This window comes from Cynoglossus semilaevis, chromosome 18 (assembly GCF_000523025.1).
Source record: "Cynoglossus semilaevis isolate Cse_v1.0 chromosome 18, Cse_v1.0, whole genome shotgun sequence".
Taxonomy (NCBI): domain Eukaryota; kingdom Metazoa; phylum Chordata; class Actinopteri; order Pleuronectiformes; family Cynoglossidae; genus Cynoglossus; species Cynoglossus semilaevis.
Genome location: NC_024324.1, coordinates 11302035 through 11312929, shown reverse-complemented (window position 1 = coordinate 11312929; position 10895 = coordinate 11302035). Strand labels below are relative to the sequence as shown.

Sequence of the window (10895 nt, the reverse complement as noted above, 5' to 3'; positions counted from 1 at the left end):
CCTCACTTTACATGAAACTGCCATTGATAACGAGCGCTTTAACCTGCCCTTTTACAGGGCTGTTTGTATGGCAAGTCCATTCTTTTCCATTTCCATTTTTTACCTGCAGAAATAATGCCCATGTATCTGAAATTGGCTTCAAATTCAAATCAAAGTGCACTTTGTGTCACATTTCATTTCTATTTGTAGAACTTGAATATACAGTATTTCTCAGACAATTCCAGGGTTCAGTATCTTTTTCTCTTTCCTAGGAATTTATTCACACCAGGAGCTGGTATTTAATGTCACGTTTTTACACTGGACCAGAGAAGACGGGCTGTAAACATTGTGTATGAATGAAATCCATGTAGAAATGACATGATGGTGGTATGAAGTGTTCATACCACCATCATGTCATTTCTACATGACTTGACAGAACTGGAGTGAGAGAGTAATTTCAACACACCAAGTTCTACTGGATGCTACAGCTATTACAGAATCTACTACAGTATGTCTCACACAAGAACGGCAGAATGTAAATTTACCTTATGGTCAATGTTTTTAAAGCAAACACCTAGGCTATCGATATTATTGTTATGAACACATTTTTCTACTGCAGAGATGAAATAGTCATCCATCCATCCATCCATCCATTCATTTTCATCCGCTTATCTGTTACCAAAATACCAAATCACATTGCACCGTACCAACCCTCCTAAACCTTCCTGTGGGTGGTGAGTCCCCTGGAAGGTACCAACTGCCCTAACCAGGATTTGAACTTGCCCAGGAGGAGGTGGCATTGGGATAAAAAGATTTTTTTTAAAAAGAAAATGAAATGGTGACTGTGATTGTCGTCTAAATTTTCCAAAAGAAGCCCAGCCACACGATGTAAATGTTTGCAGTTTCTAAGACGTTGTCAATTTCATTGACCGATGAAAAGCAGACGGTTCACATCGGCGCAAGCATCCATTTCAGTTCAGTTTTAACAAATAGCATCCATTTCAGTTCAGTTTTAACAAATACCTTCAATTAAAAGACTGATCGTGTTGTCTTAATACGGCTATAAAAAGCAGCGTGAGCCTAGTTAATGCAGAGCTCCAACTAACACGCTGAATGTGTGTGATTAATTTCTCCTGTTGAGTGAAACAAACCAACACACTGAGCCTGTCACATTCACATCAACCGTTAATGTGAATGAAAACTTAGCAGCGTGGATTTGCCTGGAGAAAAGTTGCAGCGTTTAAACTTGGTACGTGGATGACAAAAGAAAAAAAAATGTTTTAGGTGTAAATTTACACCACAAACATTTTTTTTCCCGTTTGTTTCTCTCTTTACCTTAAAATGCAAAAGTATGAAAGAATACTCGCTTTCTGTTTATAAAGCATAGTAGTACCTAGGAACTACCGTAGGTGTGACCGACCACAACAACAGACACTGAGCCAGAGGTTAATCAAAGCACAACAGCCAGGAGGGCAGGGTAAATAACTGCCTCCACCCAAGGCACCATGACACTGGGGCTAAGATAAGACAAATAAGAAAAAGGAGGCGTCACAAAGTTAAGAACATTTCAGTTTAGTGAAGACTGCTTAATATTACAATGTTCCCAAAAAGCTTTTCCAAATGCAGATGACGGGCAAATCTACATCAACGTTTTGCAGCTGCACTTTAATGTAAAAGAAATACCATGTTTGGTTGTAACCATTGTCTCTTTCTTCTTTTATTCCTTTTCTTACTCTCAGACTCACAATGGCTTTTAATTGTCAGACATTCAAATTAATGCCAGAGAAGAAGAATCGCCCGGGGGCCACTGGCAAACTAAATGGCATCTCTGCTGCCATCGCCTCCCCCCCGTCCTCCTCCTTCTCCCTCCTCCTCTTTCATGCAGAAATGAAGATGTCTTGACATAATCTTGGGCAATTTGCTGTCATCATGAGGAGGACTGATTAATTTTTCCGGACACAAATGTGAGTCGTTAACAGCGGGACTGTCATTCTATATTTCTATGCGTTACTTCATACGTTTCAAAGCTATTTCGGGATCTGAAGTTAGAAAAATAAAATCACATAAATATGGTAGAACTGACACAAATCCTAGTGTTGAAATAATACTTTAATGTGCAGATAATAATACTGTTTCAAGATGAATATTTAGGCCTTACACGACTAAGAACGCAGATCATATTAAAGGTTTTACACATTTTCTAAAATACAGCCGACACAAAGTAAATCCTTCACTGATTATAATTTCTGACGGCTGTGAGATGAGTAAATAAATCATCAGTGTCATGTTCTGTTGTGAGGCTGATAGCAAACACGTGTATATTCAAAGACACGCCTATAACATGATTGTACCATCACTTCAATGTCACACTGAGACTCAAAATTCTTATCCCGTGATCTCCGACAGCACCAGTAATTCTGATTGACTGTCGCCAGATGTCAAATCCAGCCGCTGACATGCGGTTTGCCAAATGACACTAAGATTTAGGATGAAGTTTGAGGTGTGAGTGACGATTATTCAAAATATTCAAATGGATTCACTCATCCTTTTGGAAGTGTCCCAAAAATATAAGTCTGTGAAATGACACATTACTAGACCAAATTAGATTTTTTGCTTACAAATACATGACACCACAGCCTGCTCTAAATTGTTTTGTACAAATTCTTGGAGACTAAAGTTGTGTGTTTTCTTTTCATTTCCAACCGCGGGCATCTTCGTAGGTACGTAGGAGGAGACACAATTCTTCCTCCTGTTTAATATTCTTATCTCAGCTTCCCTGCTATGCCTGCAGTGTGCGTTGATTTCTTCCCTCTCTATCTGCCCGCCCCAGAGTTCTCTCATTGACAAAGAAACTGTATCAGCACAGATACAGAATAAAAATGAATTTGGGCTTTATGGAGCACATGGTTTCATATAGAGGGTAAGAAAAAGAAACAGCCCCACACACCTGGAGAGATAAGTTATGGTATAAAGGATTTAGTGCTGTTTTTCTTTAGTCATCATCCTGTATTAGAGCACAGCGGCTCAGATGGTGAGATGTTAAGGTCCAGGTGTGACAAAGCTGTGACACCAGGCGTCTTTTTGTGATTTGCAGTAGTTGGAGAAGATCAGCAGAGATTGGTGACAAAGTAGGAAACAAATGTAAAAAAAAAAACTATTCATAACATAGTCAAAATACATGGTGAAATGGAAGATTTAATATGTAAAATTAGTAAAAACATTTTAAAATATGTTTGTGCTAACAAGGCACGCAATCAGAACTGAACTGCGGAGTCGTATCACTGCTGTCTTGGTCAGTTCTCACCTTGGTAAAGAGATCTCACACCTTAACTTTGACTGACATTCATTTTGAGGTTTGACTAGTTGCTGTGTGGTTGCTGGCCAACCATGCAGCTCTGATGTCAACAACACTAACGTAGAAAACCATAAAGTCAGAGTTGAATCATGGGAAGGACAAATGGTGAACAGGCAGCTCTGCCACTGTACCACGAGCTGCACTAAAATATAACAGTGAGCTACAACAGGGTGATAGAAGATGCTATTAATAGTAGAGAAAACTGTCATCACTTTATTTAGTAGCTGGAACTTGTTGTGTCGATTAAAAAACTATGATGTGACTTGGGCAGCAGAGCTCGGCCCCGTCCTCTGACGCGTCACTTTAATCTCTCTGATTGAATCCACAAAGTGATGTGTTCAGTCGTCCAACCCACCGCAGCCTTTGTGATGGATGTTACCACCGCCAGAGTTGTTACGCTGTCATGCTCCTCTGTCTGCCCATCACACTGAGCGTCATTTCAATGCCACCCTCCTGACAACCATCCGCTAGCTTATCCCAAAAAAACAACAGCCTCCAAACAGAAAACGGGGTCCGTTCTATTCTCCACTTTATTTTCCAAACACTTTGAAATGGCTGTGACCCCAGCTGTGGAGTAACTGCCCACACTTAGTTTTCAGTGTTTGTGCAGGTGCTGCAGCTGGATCTTGCACTTGTGTGTCCCCCGTGAACAGGCAGAAAAAATGTCTTTTGATGGTTTACTCTGGCGAGTGGAGTCCAGACCCTGCTGGGAGCTGTTGTTGTAGTGCTTAATTTTTGTCACTTTAACTCATGTGGTGACACACAGACGCAGAACCACACACACTTAAATGTTCACACTTGTTTCTCACACAATTATATTCTTAACAATCTGACACAAAATTTGGTCGGCCCCACCGCTGCCTTGCCTAGTTGTCTGGAGACAGCTGCAGAGTTCTGACATGTTAATTTCAGCCTTGGGTTGACCCGCAGCTAATTATCCTTCACCTCTGTAAACACTAGTAGCACCGGTTAACACCAATTAATGGCTACTAATCATTGCCAGATGCTGCACCTTGAGTAATTTGCCCCACTTCCCAAAACATACGCTTGAGATTTCACACATTCACATGTTCCTTTTCTACTGTTTATTCTGGGTTTGCACCTTCTTTCCTACCACAAATACTCTTACAGACACCTCTGCTGTAGAGGCTTTGACTGAACGAGTCAGAACGCAGAGATGTATAAAACACTGCATGTACAATTAATGCTATGCAGTAGCCTTACGGAAAGTACAAGAAGCATGGAGCAGCATTTGGAGCTCGACTCAGCGGTGCACGTAAACATAAACAAGAGACAAGGCAAAGAATGGTCAAACATCATGAAAACAAACTTTACTAGTTCCCTAAACAGAATCACTTCTGAGCTCCAAATAATCAGAAGCTTTCTTCTCCCTCTCACTCGATCTGCTCCAACATTATTCCTGATTTGCTGCTTCATTGTTTGTATTGATTAGTCAAGTGCATACTGCTCGCAGTCTTGCCTGCCAACTGTACTGTTGCCAAGGGAAAGCATAAACAAACCTCTGCCAGCGCCAGCTTCTTCAGCAACAGCTGTGCCACATATGCTGCCAATCAATATAAACAAACATGGCCTCCCCGCGCCAGGAATAAGGATTGACAGGTATGATTCATCTTGTGCGCTGACGGTAGGAGGTGCAAGTAATAATAAGCAGGAATAGATCTTTCCCCGTTGCGATAGGAGCACCGGGGCAAGTAGGGGTAGGTCGTAGAGATCATTTGTCCCCCAAGGTAACTGACGGGGCTCCCCACATAACCCCTCACAGTTTTACTGAGGATTAGAGCAGCATGAATCCGCCAGGGCTCTAATTTGTGGCGTCCCATTCGCAGAGCAAGCAGCGAAGATGAATGGGGAGCGGGCACGGATCATTGGTGCTCTGCCAGTCATGCTGCAGCCGAGTGTATTCAGTGCACGCAGTGGGGAAGAGCACAGTATGTATGTGAATGATGACACCCACGCGCTCTTTTTAATATGTCTTTGTGAGCTACATCATTTCAGCATATGATCATCTCATCAAGTGAACAGAATGTGATGCATTTCACTCCCCAAATAATGATGAAGTTTCATCGCAAGCATCCTTTATGGGATCTCCATCATGGAGATGCTGGAGTCCTCCGTGGCCACGTCACAAGACTTCGGCAGCTTGTACATCACGTACACCGTTGTCTCAGGGGCGCAGCTGAAGACACGGGCCGTGGAGGACAATAGCTGCACTGAGTGGGTATGACGTCCCCTTGATGAAGAGTAATGGCTTGAAACAATATTTCCCCAAGGGGTGGAATTGAAATCTGAACACTGTGATATGGTTTCATCGCCGAGCAATTTGGAGATGTCAGATCAGTTTTGCTGGAGCCAACACTGTATGAAGAAGCACAGCACAACCTCCAGAGAAATGTGAGGAGTGCTGCGTTTATTGGATGCACCAACCTGAGATGTTGAGGAGGTTTACAGGAGGGGAAACAAAACTAAAAGCAAAATAGAGTAATTATTATATATGTTACATTTCATTTAGGGCCAATAACAGCGTCATTATCACAAATTCATATATTTATAAATATATATATAATTATTAGTGGATGCTGTTAAATTTCTGTTAGAGTTAAAAATCTTATAAGATGGAGACGGTGAGATGTCAGACAATTAATGATAAAACGTCTCCAATCAGAACCACAGATATACAGATACTTAATAATCAAGGTCGGTGTTTAGACAAGTGCGGGTGGTTGCATTTAAATCAGTCCCATTGTGCGGTGAATTCATTATGACTCTGCTGGAAACCTCCGTCACACTGACTGTCAACTACTGTCACTGCCGGTGGAATATATTTGCTTTACACAAGCATGCAACAAATATAGAGCAAAACATAGGATAAAATGTGAGAAAAGTTTTTTGCTTAATGATTCATGCCGACCAAAGGAAGGAATTTTAGGGCAGGTACAAAACATCAACATCAAGACCTGGGAAGTGTTTTTTTTCCTTGCTTTATCCTTGACTAAAGTTGCACAGCTGTGGGGATAATTTATCTGTTGACTTTATTTACCAGTCAATTACATTTCAATGTGACTCGCCTAATGGCCATGTTTCTGTCTTCAGATGTGGCCTTTGTAATGACTGTGATACATAAAAGACTGTTTAATTACACAAGACTCTAATTGTCTGCATGCAAGGCTTCCATTACGGCCTGCTTGAATCTATATCATCATCATCAAGTGGCAATGAGGTGAGGTACGCCTGCATCTGAGAGTGGAAAACACACACACATACACACACACACACACACACAAACTCAATGTTGCCCGTGAGGCTGCAAACAATGAAAACATGGGAGATGTGCAGGTAGAAATCCAAAACAACAGCGAGGCTGGGTGGAGGAATTTGGAAAGACGGAGAGACCGTCAGCTCTGCAGCTCATAACAACACGATGAGGATGGAATGTATGCTTTATGCATAGCTTTTTTTTGTGACACACAGAAACCACCCACATGGTTATCATTCTGTCCTGCACACAGCTGCTATGGTGAGAAGTTGTTAAGAAGGAATAGAATATTCTGGTCATCACTCGCAGTTGCTGTGGTGTATTTCAGTCCCAGTGTGATGCCATTCATTACTTCCCTGTCAGAGCGCTCACGACTCAGAGTCCAGCAACTAATTGAGATGACATTTGAAAATACACATGCACACTGCCCACGCTGCTGGGAGCTACAGGCAGTTTTACACACACACGCCCACACACCCACACGCACAAGGTCACGTATACTCTAACACAGACATAAAACCTTTATTAGAGGTCACAACAACAGTGGAGTCCTGCTGGAACCATGCCTACCATAGTTCCCATCATTGCACTCTGCCACAAGAACAGCCAAAAAAATTGATACTATTTATTAAAACAATCTCTAATCTGTATATTGGACAGTAGTATTTATAATAGATTATCTTCTTTATTTTTAGCCCTGTGTTAAACTGACTTCATCAGCCCTGGTGTAACAATAAACGGTGCAGGTACAGGAATCAATCTGCCTTTTTGCAGTATCTCTGTATGATGATTCAGCCTCACTTGTTGCAGTATTGGTTCATCTGTATTATAATATTCATCACTTGTGTATGTTTGCCTTTTTTGATTACCTTATAGTCAAGTTTGAGGCATTAGTTTCTTCAAGTTAAATCCCTGATGGTAAAGTATATTAAAGTATTGTCTGTTGAAATAAATGTAACAAGGATTATTTTGACCTGCTCTCCCATGTAGTACAGTTGTGAAGTTTCTAAGTAAAGTTGACTGTTTGTTTGAGGTTTCTTTAACTGATGTAAGTTTATTATTTCCCTGATGGAAATTTTTCTTTCAGATACGTCAGCATGTATTAACACACACACACACTTGTTCATCTTTAAAACCTGGGACACAGTGCACATGAAAGGTGCTGCACATCAGAGGGAGTCAAATTGGCCTTAGCTGGGAAGACTGGGCCAATCAACCTCCAATCGTATAATTAGCAATTAGATTGGGATTAGAGTGAGCTCCGAGTGAAGGAGCGTGGCTAATTCAAATCAGCATAGGAAATGTGATTAAATTAATAAGAGAAAAAAAAATGAAATATTAATGTCCCTGTTCCCACTGGCTCTCAGTTTGAATTGTTTGAACTTTCACTAATTATGGCGTGACACACAAGAAAATATTGTCGGCTATTTTTTAATCGTACATTTTTCGTGGTAGGCTACAGCAAACAGTCTACGCTGTATTAAAAAGGTGATTTGCACACAGCAAAAAACAACAAAATAAGAAGAAAAAGTCAATTTGTATCTTAAAAGAACTATATATCGTTACTTATGGATCACATTAGCTCCACGGCTGCCTTACACCACTTAAATGACCTTTTGTGCTAATGCTTTTCCAGGTAGATAACCAATTTATAGGACAGATTTTGAAAATTATAGGCAGATGAAATGTTAAATTTTGTTTATGTACAAATAATTAAATGATATGAGTTGACTTTGGAGAATTTTCTGTTTCGGCTTTTCTTTGCCAAAGTTCTGCCTTTCAAAACATTTTTTTTTTCTTTTTGACTTTTCAGAATATTTTGCTAAAAAATGTTTGCTCTGAAAACATTTCCAAAAATGAAAAAGCAGACGTCCTTGCTGAGACCTGAATTAATACCTTTGGAACAGTCACAGGGCCTGGTTGCCCATATATTAGTTATGTCTGGGCTCTTTTGTTCCACTCATACCCAGAAGCTACAAATAATTATAAATTCCACCCATCTATTTCTTAGTAATCACGGTGTCAAATGAATGACCATTTGTGTCACGAGTTTCTGGCATGATTAGAGCTTAGGTAATAAAAAGAAAAGATTAATTCTACCTGCCATTATGATTTGAATAAAAAAAAATCAGTCCAACGATCAAAAAGGTTTTTGTACAAAGGCGACAACCTTTCATTACAAAAGACCAACTTTTCTCTTTAGCCATTGTAGTCTCATTTAAAATATGTCTGATTTTTATTATTTAACGTTAAACTGTTCAGTTGGGTCCAACAAAGGAAAATGAAAAGCAGGACAGCTGTATATTAGTCCAGATTTAATGGAGATTGATAGAGAACCAGTCAGCGTGTGGATGCTGGGGCGGTCATGGGGTTGAGACAGGGCAGCAAAGGGAGATGGGAAATTTTTTTTTCTTCAGTTTCAGAAACTGTGAGAAAGTGTGACAGTCTGCACAGTGAGGCATGTCACACAAATGTCACACAAATGACGCTCAGTTTGACAGTGTGTACTCACTCAGAGTTGTTGTTCTGTACTGAGGACTGTTCATCAATATCCTGACACCTAAAGTCTCACCATTTATTTCTAGGATTTCCAGCATATTCTTCTGTAAAGTAAGTTCTTTATATAGATAAAATAATTGGTAACAAAAAAAAGCATTTTCTCCGTTTTTGTAAGAGAGAAATATTAAAAAAACAAATTCTTTGTCAACAAATTTTGGTGATGTATCTCAGCTTCTACTAAACGTAAATGTTATTTTGTTTTGTGTTTTTTGTTCTGCCCTGTTGTGCGCTACAGTTATTGAAAGGGACTGATTTTTGGCAAAGGCGTCCATTATGTTTTATTAATGAAGATGCCTGTCCTACAGAGGAAACTGTAGAGGAAAAAAATCACTCCAGTCCATTAAAATGTATGATGCCAGGGAGTTAGTGAGACAGTAATCTACGTGGCAAAAGAGAGAAAAAAGAAGAATAAATATTGAAACATCTTGATGAAATATTAACGCCAGCACAAACAATGAGCGTAACTAAGGGATTAAGGAGTGGCCAAAAAGCCTACAGGGGATCGATTTTCAAAGGCGGCTGAGCTTGATATGGTCTTTTAGACGTTTTCAACTCCAAAAAGCCGTTAGATGCAATTTACCAAAGCGTTCCAAATGATCTGCTTCACAGCATGAGAAAAATAAATTTTGCAGGTTTCCCCCTCAGAGAATCCTGTGTTTTTAATGCACTGCTGTGAGATGATGGGATGTGGACTCACTCCTGAGAGGTTTAATTTATGGTGGGGTTATCTTTTGATGTGATGTTTACCCAAAGAGTGATTGTAAGATGATAAGACAGGTTTGTCACACACTTCACATCACTGAATTTACTGTCAAAGACCAATGGTCTTCATGTGCTGCTTTGGTGTACAGTACCAGCACATACCTTATAGTGACAAATGTGAACAATGTTGGTACCTATTATGTCTTTCAGGGTTTTTTTTTTTTTTTTTTTTTTTGCCAACAAGGCTTATTCCAGTCGGCTTAGTTGGGGTTTATTTGGTCTCAGTAGGAATTGAGTGTCCATCGCTAGGACTAGTTGTTATGGTGTTGTTGATTATCCCAGCAAAACATAACAGAGAAGACCCAGATCCCAGATCCTCTAGGGACAACAAAGGGCAAAACAAACACAGCCTCCGCAGACTTCAACTAAATGTAGGAATGAGAAAGTAAGAGAAAAACAAACCCAAACTTTGGGGAGAGGGACAGGGGGGTGTAGTTATCAACAGTGAAGCAGGAAAACTTTGTCTTTGGGGAAACGAGAAGAGATCTTCTTAAAAAAAATTTAAAAAGACCAGAAAAGTAAAGTACTGCAGCTTCAAAATAGACCAAACACCTAATGTAGTATGTATATATATATGTGTGTGTATGTATATATACTATATATATTACCTCTTTCTAACATGTACTACACGCCTCCTCATATCAACACAATAGATACCACGAGTTGGCCATACCATAAAGAAAATTGAACACAAGTTCTTTGAGTCTTTTTAACAACTTTTAGTGCCTGGAACCGACTGAAGCGTCTGTGGACCTTGAGGGCTTTTTGTCATAGAACTGTACAGAGAAATGCACCTCGGTGCAGAACATTTGCAGGCTGAAAAACATGGCTTTGAGTCCATTAAAAATGCTATTTCTACCAGACTGCCTTCTTCTTTTAACTCTTCTGATGATCCCTCTGATATTATTTTTATTTTAAATGCATTATAAGAGCTTTCTTTTGGGGGTTGTGGTCAGCTAAAAATCA

General features: G+C 39.9%; 1 protein-coding gene across 4 annotated transcripts in view; it reads right to left on the bottom strand.

Annotated features, from left to right (window-relative positions):
- The window catches only part of runx1t1 (RUNX1 partner transcriptional co-repressor 1), a 249532-nt gene that overhangs the window by 133181 nt on the left and 105456 nt on the right, over positions 1 to 10895 (bottom strand). The window lies entirely within an intron of this gene.